Genomic DNA, 9,608 nt, shown 5'->3' on the forward strand with positions numbered 1-9,608 from the left:
CTGCTATTAGTGCCATTAGTGCCCAATGCTGCCATTAGTGCCCAATGCTGCCATTAGTGCCATTTGTATCCAATGCTGGCATTAGTGCCATTAGTGCCCAATGCTGACATTAGTGCCATTATTGCTGAATGCTTCTGTTAATGCCTAATGCGGCCATTAGTGCCATTAGTGCCCAATACTGCCATTCGTGCCCAATTCTGTCATTAGTGCCAGTAGTGCCCAATGCTGCTTTTAGTGCCCAATGCTGGCATTAATGTTTTTATTGCCCAATGCTGCCATTAGTGCCATTAGAGCCCAATGCTGCCATTCGTGCCAATAGAGCCCAATGCTGCCATTAGTGCCCAAAGCTGCCATTAGTGCCCAATGCTGCGATTAGTGCCCAATGCTGCGATTATTGGCATAGTTCCCAATGCTACCATTAGTGGCATTATTGTCCAAAGCTGCCATTCGTGCCAAATGCTTCCATTAGTGCACAATGCTGCCATTAGTGCTTAATGCTGGCATTAGTGCCATTAGTGCCCAATGCTGCCATTAATGCCCAATGCTGCCGTTAGTTCCCAATGCAGCCATTACTGCCCAACGCTGCCAAAAGTGCCTAACGCTGCCATTAGTGCCATGAGTGCCCAATGCTGCCATTAGTTTCATCACTGCCCAACGCTGCCATTCGTGCCCAACGCTGCCATTAGTGCCATTATCACCCAACGCTGCCATCAGTACCATTAGTGCCCAATGCTGCCATTAGTACCATTAGTGCCCAATGCTGCCATTAGTGTCCAATGCTGCCATAAGTGCCATTAGTGCATAATGCTGCCATTAGTGCCATTCGTGACCAATGCTGCCATTAGTGCCCAATGCTTCCATTATTGCCCAATGCTGCCGTTAGTGCCCAATGCTGCCATTAGTGCCATAAGTGCCCAATGCTGCCATAAGTGCCCAATGCTTCCTTTAGTGCCATTAGTTCCCAATGCTGCCATTAGTACCATTAGAGCCCAAAGCTGCCATAAGTGCCCAATGCTGCCTTTAGTGCCATTAGTTCCCAATGCTGCCATTAGTGCCCAATGCTGCCTTTAGTGCCATTAGTTCCCAATGCTGCGATTAGTGCCATTATTGTCCAACGCTGCCATTCGTGCCAAATGCTTCCATTAGTGCACAATGCTGCCATTAGTGCCATAAGTGCCCAATGCTGCCATAAGTGCCCAATGCTTCCTTTAGTGCCATTAGTTCCCAATGCTGCCATTAGTACCATTAGAGCCCAAAGCTGCAATAAGTGCCCAATGCTGCCTTTAGTGCCATTAGTTCCCAATGCTGCCATTAGTGCCCAATGCTGCCTTTAGTACCATTAGTGTCCAATGCTGCCATTAGTACAATTAGTGCCCATTGCTGCCAGTAGTGCCCAATGCTTGCATAAGAACCATTAGTGCATAATGCTGACATTAGTGCCATTCGTGCCCAATGCCGCCATTAGTGCCCAATGCTGCCATTAGTGCCCAACGTTGCCATTAGTGCCCAAAGCTGCCATTAGTGCCTAATGCTGCCATTAGTACCATTAGTGCCCAATACTGCCATTAGTACCATTAGTGTCCAATGCTGCCATTAGTGCCATCAGTACATAACGCTGCCATTAGTGCCATTCGTGACCAATGCTGCCATTAGTGCCCAATGCTTCTATTAGTGCCCAATGCTTCCATTAGTGCCCAATGCTGCCATAAGTGCCCAATGCTGCCTTCAGTGCCATTAGTTCCCAATGCTACCATTAGTGCCATTAGTGCCCAATGCTTCCATTAGTGCCCACCGCTGCCATTGGTGCCTAATGCTGCCTTTTGAGCCCAATGCTGACATTAGTGCCATCAGTGCTCAATGCTGCCATTAGTGTCCCATGCTTCCATTAGTGCCCACCGCTGCTATTAGTGCCTAATGCTCACATTAGTGCCATTCGTGCCCAATGCTGCCATTAGTGCCATTAGTGCCCAATGCTGTCATTAGTGGCATCAGTGCTCAATGCTGCCATTAGTACCTAATGCTGCCTTTAGTGCCATTAGTTCCCAATGCTGCCATTAGTGGCATTAGTGCCCAATGCTGTCATGAGTGGCATCAGTGCTCAATGCTGCCCTTAGTGCCCAATGTTTCCATTAGTGCCCACCGCTGCCATTGGTGCCTAATGCTGCCATTTGAGCCTAATGCTGACATTAGTGCCATCAGTGCTCAATGCTTCCATTAGTGCCCACCGCTGCTATTAGTGCCTAATGCTCACATTAGTGCCATTCATGCCCAATGCTGCCATTAGTGCCATTAGTGCCCAATGCTGCCAGTAGTGCCCAATGCTTGCATAAGAACCATTAGTGCATAATGCTGCCATTAGTGCCCAACGGTGCCATTAGTGCCCAAAGCTGCCATTAGTGCCTAATGCTGCCATTAGTACCATTAGTGCCCAATACTGCCATTAGTACCATTAGTGCCCAATGCTGCCATCAGTGTCCAATGCTGCCATAAGTGCCATTAGTGCATAATGCTGCCATTAGTGCCATTCGTGATCAATGCTGCCATTAGTGCCCAATGCTTCCATTAGTGCCCAATGCTGCCGTTAGTGCCCACTGCTGCCATTAGTGCCATAAGTGCCTAATGCTGCCATTAGTGCCACTGGTGCCCAATGGTACCATAAGTGCCCAATGCTGCCTTTAGTGCCATTAGTTCCCAATGCTGTCATTAGTGCCATTAGTGCCCCATGCTGCCATTAGTGCCTAATGCTGGCATTAGTGCCATTAGTGCCCAATGCTGCCATTAATGCCCAATGCTGCCATTAATGCCCAATGCTGCCATTACTGCCCAACGCTGCCAAAAGTGCCCAACGCTGCCATTAGTGCCTTTAGTGCCCAATTCTGCCTTTAGTGCCTAATACTGGCATTAATGCTTTTATTGTCCAATGCTGCCATTCGTGCCATTTGTGCCCAATGCTGCTATTAGTGCCATTAGTGCCCAATGCTGCCATTAGTGCCCAATGCCGTTTTTAGTGCCATTAGTGCCCAACAGTGCCATTAGTACCCAATGCTGCCATTAGTGCCCAATGCTGCCAGTAGTGCCATTAGTGCCCAATTCTGCCATTAGTGCCCAATGTTGCCATTGGTGCCCAATGCTGGCTTTAGTGCCATCAGTGCCCAATGCTGCCGTTAGTGCCCAAAGCTTTCATTAGTGCCATTAGTGCCCAATGCTGCCATTCATGCCCAATGCTGCCATTAGTGTCCAATGCTGGCATTAGTGCCATTAGTGCCCAATGCTGACATTAGTGCCATTTGTGCCCAATGCCGCCATTAGTGGCATTATTGTCCAACACTGCCATTCGTGTCTTTAGTGCCCATTGCTGCCATTATTGCCTTTTTTGTCCAACACTGCCATTAGTGCCATTATCACCCAATGCTGCCATTAGTACCATTAGTGCCCAATGCTGTCATTAGTGCCATGAGTGCATAATGCAGCCATTAGTGCCATTAGTTCCCAACACTGCCATTCGTGCCCAATTCTGTCATTAGTGCCATTAGTGCCCAATGCTGCAATTAGTGCCCAATGCTGCCATTCGTACCCAATGCTGGCTTTAGTGCTGTCACTGCCCAATGCTGCCGTTAGTGCCCAAAGCTTTCATTAGTTCCATTAGTGCCCAATGCTGCCATTAGTGTCCAATGCTGGCATTGGTGCCATTAGTGCCCAATGCTGACATTAGTGCCCAATGCTGGCATTAATGCTTTTATTGCCCAATGCTGCCATTAGTGCCAATAGAGCCCAATGCTGCCATTAGTGCCCAATGCTGCCATTAGTGCTCAATGCTGCGATTATTATCATAGCTCCCAATGTTGCCATTAGTGGCATTATTGTCCAACGCTCCCATTCGTGCCATTAGTGCCCAAAGCTGCCATTCGTGCCTAATGCTTCCGTTAGTGCACAATGCTGCCATTAGTGCTTAATGCTGGCATTAGTGCCATTAGTGCCCAATGCTGCCATTAATGCCCAATGCTGCCGTTAGTTCCCAATGCAGCCATTACTGCCCAACGCTGCCAAAAGTGCCCAACGCTGCCATTAGTGCCATTATCACCCAACACTGCCATTCGTGCCATTAGTGCCCAATACTGCCATTAGTACCGTTAGTGCCCAATGCTGCCATTAGTGTCCAATGCTGCCATTAGTGCCATTATCACCCAATGCTGCCATTAGTGCCATTAGTGCCCAATACTGCCATTAGTACCATTAGTGCCCAATGCTGCCATTAGTGTCAAATGCTGCCATAAGTGCCATTAGTGCATAATGCTGCCATTAGTGCCATTCGTGCCCAATGCTGCCATTAGTGCCCACTGCTGCCGTTAGTGCCCAAAGCTGCCATTAGTGCCATAAGTGCCGAGTGCTGCCATTAGTGCCACTAGTTCCCAATGCTGCCATAAGTGCCCAATGCTGCCATTAGTACCCAATGCTGCCATTAGTGCCCAATGCTTCCATTAGTGCCCACCGCTGCCATTGGTGCCTAATGCTGCCATTTGAGCCTAATGCTGACATTAGTGCCATCAGTGCTCAATGCTGCCATTAGTGTCCCATGCTTCCATTTGTGCCCACCGTTGCTATTAGTGCCTAATGCTCACATTAGTGCCATTCGTGCCCAATGCTGCCATTAGTGCCATTAGTGCCCAATGCTGCCATTAGTGCCCAATGCTGCCATTAGTGCCATTAGTGCCCAATGCTGCCATTAGTGCCCAATGCTGCCATTAGTGCCCAATGCTTGCATAAGTACCATTACTGCATAACGCTGCCATTAGTGCCATTCGTGCCCAATGCTGCCATTAGTGCCCAATGCTGCCATTAGTGCCCAATGGTGCCATTAGTGCCCAATGCTGCCGTCAGTGCCCAATGCAGCCATTAGTGCCTTTAGTGCCCAATACTGCCATTAGTGTCCAATGCTGCCATAAGTGCCATTAGTGCCCAATGCTGCCATTAGTGCCCAATGCTTGCATATGTACCATTACTGCATAACGCTGCCATTAGTGCCATTCGTGCCCAATGCTGCCATTAGTGCCCAATGCTGCCATTAGTGCCCAATGGTGCCATTAGTGCCCAATGCTGCCGTCAGTGCCCAATGCAGCCATTAGTGCGTTTAGTGCCCAATGCTGCCATTAGTTCCATTAGTGGCCAACGCTGCCAACAGTACCATTAGTGTCCAATGCTGCCATAAGTGCCATTAGTGCATAATGCTGCCATTAGTGCCACTCGTGACCAATGCTGCCATTAGTGCTCAATGCTTCCATTAGTGCCCAATGCTGCCTTTTTTGCCCAATGCTGCCATTAGTGCCATAAGTGCCTAATGCTGCCATTAGTGCCACTAGTGCCCAATGCTGCCATAAGTGCCCAATGCTGCCTTTAGTGCCATTCGTTCTCAATGCTGTCATTAGTGCCATTAGTGCCCAATGCTTCCATTAGTGCCCACCGCTGCCATTAGTGCCTAATGCTGCCATTAGTGCCATTCGTGCCCAATGCTGCCATTAGTTCCATTAGTGGCCAACGCTGCCAACAGTACCATTAGTGCCCAATGCTGCCATAAGTGCCATTAGTGCCCAATGCTTCCATTAGTGCCTAATGCTGCCATTAGTGCTCAATGCTGCCATTAGTGACCAAATGTGCCAATTGTGCCCCATGCTGCCATTAGTGCCATTAGTGCCTAATGCTGCCATTAGTACCATTAGTGCCCAATGCTGCCATTAGTGCCTAATGCTGTCATTAGTGCCATTTGCGCCCAATGCTGCCATTAGTGGCATTAGTGCCCAACGCTGCCATTAGTACCATTAGTGCCCAATGCTGCCATTAGTGCCCAATGCTTGCATAACTACCATTAGTGCATAATGCTGCCATTAGTGCCATTCGTGCCCAATGCTGCCATAAGTGCCCAATGCTTGCATAAGTACCATTGGTGCATAATGCTGCCATTAGTGCCATTCATGCCCAATGCAGCCGTTAGTTCCTAATGCAGCCATTAGTGCCTAATGCTGCCATTAGTGCCCAATGCTGCCATTAGTGCCTAATGCTTCCATTAGTGCCCCATGCTGCCATTAGTGCCTAATGCTGCCATTAGTGCCATTAGTGCCCAATGCTGCTATTAGTGCCCACTGGTGCCATTAGTGCCCAATGCTGCCGTCAGTGCCCAATGCAGCCATTAGTGCCTCTAGTGCCCAATACTGCCATTAGTACCATTAGTGCCCAATGCTGCCATTAGTGCCCAATGCTGCCATTAGTGCCATTCGTGACCAATGCTGCCATTAGTGCTCAATGCTTCCATTAGTGCCCAATGCTGCCTTTTTTGCCCAATGTTGCCATAAGTGCCTAATGCTGTCATTAGTGCCATTAGTGCCCAATGCTTCCATTAGTGCCCACCGCTGCCATTCGTGCCTAATACTGCCATTTGAGCCTAATGCTGACATTAGTGCCATCAGTGCTCAATGCTGCCATTAGTGTCCAATGCTTGCATAACTACCATTAGTGCATAATGCTGCCATTAGTGCCATTCGTGCCCAATGCTGCCATAAGTGCCCAATGCTGCCATTAGTGCCCAACGGTGCCATTAGTGCCCAATGCTGCCGTTAGCTCCTAATGCAGCCATTAGTACCATTAGTGCCCAATGCTTCCATCAGTGCCCCATGTTGCCATTTGTGCCCAATGCTGCCATTAGTACCATTAGTTCCCAATGCTGCCAGTAGTGCCCAATGCTGCCATTAGTGCCCAATGCTTGCATAAGTACCATTGGTGCATAATGCTGCCATTAGTGCCATTCATGCCCAATGCTACCATTAGTGCCCAATGCAGCCGTTAGTTCCTAATGCAGCCATTAGTACCATTAGTGCCCAATGCTTCCATTAGTGCCCCATGCTGCCATTTGTGCCTAATGCTGCCATTAGTACCATTAGTGCCCAATGCTGCCAGTAGTGCCCAATGCTGCCATTAGTGCCCAACGGTACCATTTGTGCCCAATGCTGCCGTTGGTTCCTGATGCAGCCATTAGTGCCTAATGCTGCCATTAGTGCCTAATGCTGCCATTAGTGCCATTAGTGTCCAATGCTTCCATTAGTGCCCCATGCTGCCATTTGTGCCTAATGCTGCCATTAGTACCATTAGTACCCAATGCTGCCAGTAGTGCCCAATGCTGCCATTAGTGCCCAACGGTGCCATTTGTGCCCAATGCTGCCATTAGTTCCTAATGCAGCCATTAGTGCCTAATGCTGCCATTAGTGCCCAATGCTGCCACTAGTGCCTAATGCTTCCATTAGTGCCCCATGCTGCCATTAGTGCCTAATGCTGCCATTAGTACCATTAGTGCCCAATGCTGCCATTAGTGCCCAATGCTTGCGTAAGTACCATTAGTGCATAATGCTGCCATTAGTGCCATTCATGCCCAATGCTGCCATTTGTGCCCAATGCCACCATTCGTGCCATTCGTGCCCAATGCTGCCATGAGTGCCCAATGTTGCCATTAGTGCCCAACGGTGCCATTAGTGCCCAATGCTGCCGTTAGTTCCTAATGCAGCTATTAGTGCCTAATGCTTCCATTAGTGCCCCATGCTGCCATTTGTGCCTAATGCTGCCAATAGTGCCATTAGTGCCCAATGCTGCCTGTAGTGCCCAATGCTGCCATTAGTGCCCAACGGTGCCATTTGTGCCCAATGCTGCCGTTAGTTCCTAATGCAGCCATTAGTGCCTAATGCTGCCATTAGTGCCATTAGTGTCCAATGCTTCCATTTGTGCCTAATGCCGCCATTAGTGCCGTTAGTGCCTAATGCTGCCATTAGTGCCATTAGTACCCAATACTGCCATTCGTGTCCAATTCTGTCATTAATGCCATTAGTGTCCAATGCTGGCATTAGTGCCATTAGTGCCCAATGCTGACATTAGTGCCATTTGTGCCCAATGCTGACATTAGTGCCATTTGTGCCCAATGCTGCCAATAGTGCCCAATTCTTCCATTAGTGCCCAATGCTGCCATTCGTGCCATTAGTGCCCAAAGCTGCTATTATTGCCTTTTTTGTCCAACACTGCCAGTAGTGCCATTAGTGCCCAAAGCTGCCATTAGTGCCATTATTGCCCAATGCTGCCATTAGTGCCCAAAGCTGCCATTAGTACCATTAGTGCCCAATGCTGCCATTAGTGCCCAATGCTGCCATTAGTGCCATTAGTGCCCAACGCTACAATGAGTGCCATACCATGCTGTTGCTAATATGAAATCCACAGAGGCCATTGGCCTCAGCTCTGTCATGGCAGGTGTTGTGCAGAGCCAGAAGAGTTGTTTATTAAATAATATTGCCCTGAACTGGATTTCAAAGCAACACCAATTTAAAACTGGAATCAATTTCTTAAACTACAATGGTGAGATTTAAACTGATGTTCCCTGGATTATGATTGCCGTCTTCAATTTATAACTCTCCAATATTGAACCCAATTTAACACAGTCTGCTTTCTCCACTTTCCAACCTCATTGGCTGCTTAGCATTTGAGATGCCCTGAGGTTGCAAATAATTTGTGTAAACACCAGTATTTCTTTTCTAAATTTGTTCTACAATAATTCATAAGGATGTGGGTGTCAATGGCTGGGCCTACCCTTAATTGTCCTTTGAGAAGGTTAGGGTGAGCTGTCTTCTTGAACTGCTGCAGTCCCCCTGCTGTAGATAGACACACAATGCCCTTTGGGAGGGAATTCCAGGATTCTGTCCCAGTGAAACTGAAGGAATGGTGATATACATCCAAGTAAGGATGGTAAGTGGCTGGCAGGTCATCTTGTGGACTGTGGTGTTGCCATGTGTCTGCTGCCCTTGTCCTTCTCGATGGAAGTGGTCGTGGGTTTTGGAAGGTGCTGCCTGAGGATCTTTGGTGAATTTCTGCAGTGCATCCTGTAGATAGTACACACTGCTGCAACTGAGCGTCGGTGGTGGAGGGAGTGGATGCTTGTAGATGTTGTGCCAATCAAGTGGGCTGCTTTGTCCTGGATGGTGTCCAGCTTCTTGAGTGTTGTTGGAGTTGCACCCATCCAGGCAAGCGGGGAGTATTCCATCACACTCCTGACTTGTGCCTTGTAGATGGTGGACAGGCTTTGAGGAGTCAGGAGGTGAGTTACTCACAGCAAGATTCCTAGCATTTGACTTTACACAGCACCTTCCAGCCCTGTGACCCTGCTGGACAAAACTTTGTGTTGAACGTTACTGTTTCTTCAGGCTGAATTACTTAAAGTTCCTCATTCATCTTCTGATCAGTGAGTACCTCTCTGGTCCCCACCCCCCTCTCCAGTACCACACACTTTATGTTTTACCGCTAGCAGGCAGTGCTTGTGCAGATGGTGTGCAGCTTGGAAACACAAGTGTTTTCAGAATCGGAGTCAGCTATCTCACAGGGAAATCACAGACAGCTTCATCTCCAGCATCTGCTGAGCCATTCTTTATTCAGATGGATGAGCAGCATCTCTGTGTCCTCACTGTCCTCAACAAGTCCCCGAATGTAAAAGTGAGAGTCAGAGCACTGCATGAGTAGACTCTGAATACAGGGAGACCATTTATCTTTGCCATCTTGTGAAGGTTATTTCGCACTCTGTGCAGCCTGCA

This window comes from Rhincodon typus, chromosome 19, assembly GCF_021869965.1.
Source record: "Rhincodon typus isolate 14 chromosome 19, sRhiTyp1.1, whole genome shotgun sequence".
Taxonomy (NCBI): domain Eukaryota; kingdom Metazoa; phylum Chordata; class Chondrichthyes; order Orectolobiformes; family Rhincodontidae; genus Rhincodon; species Rhincodon typus.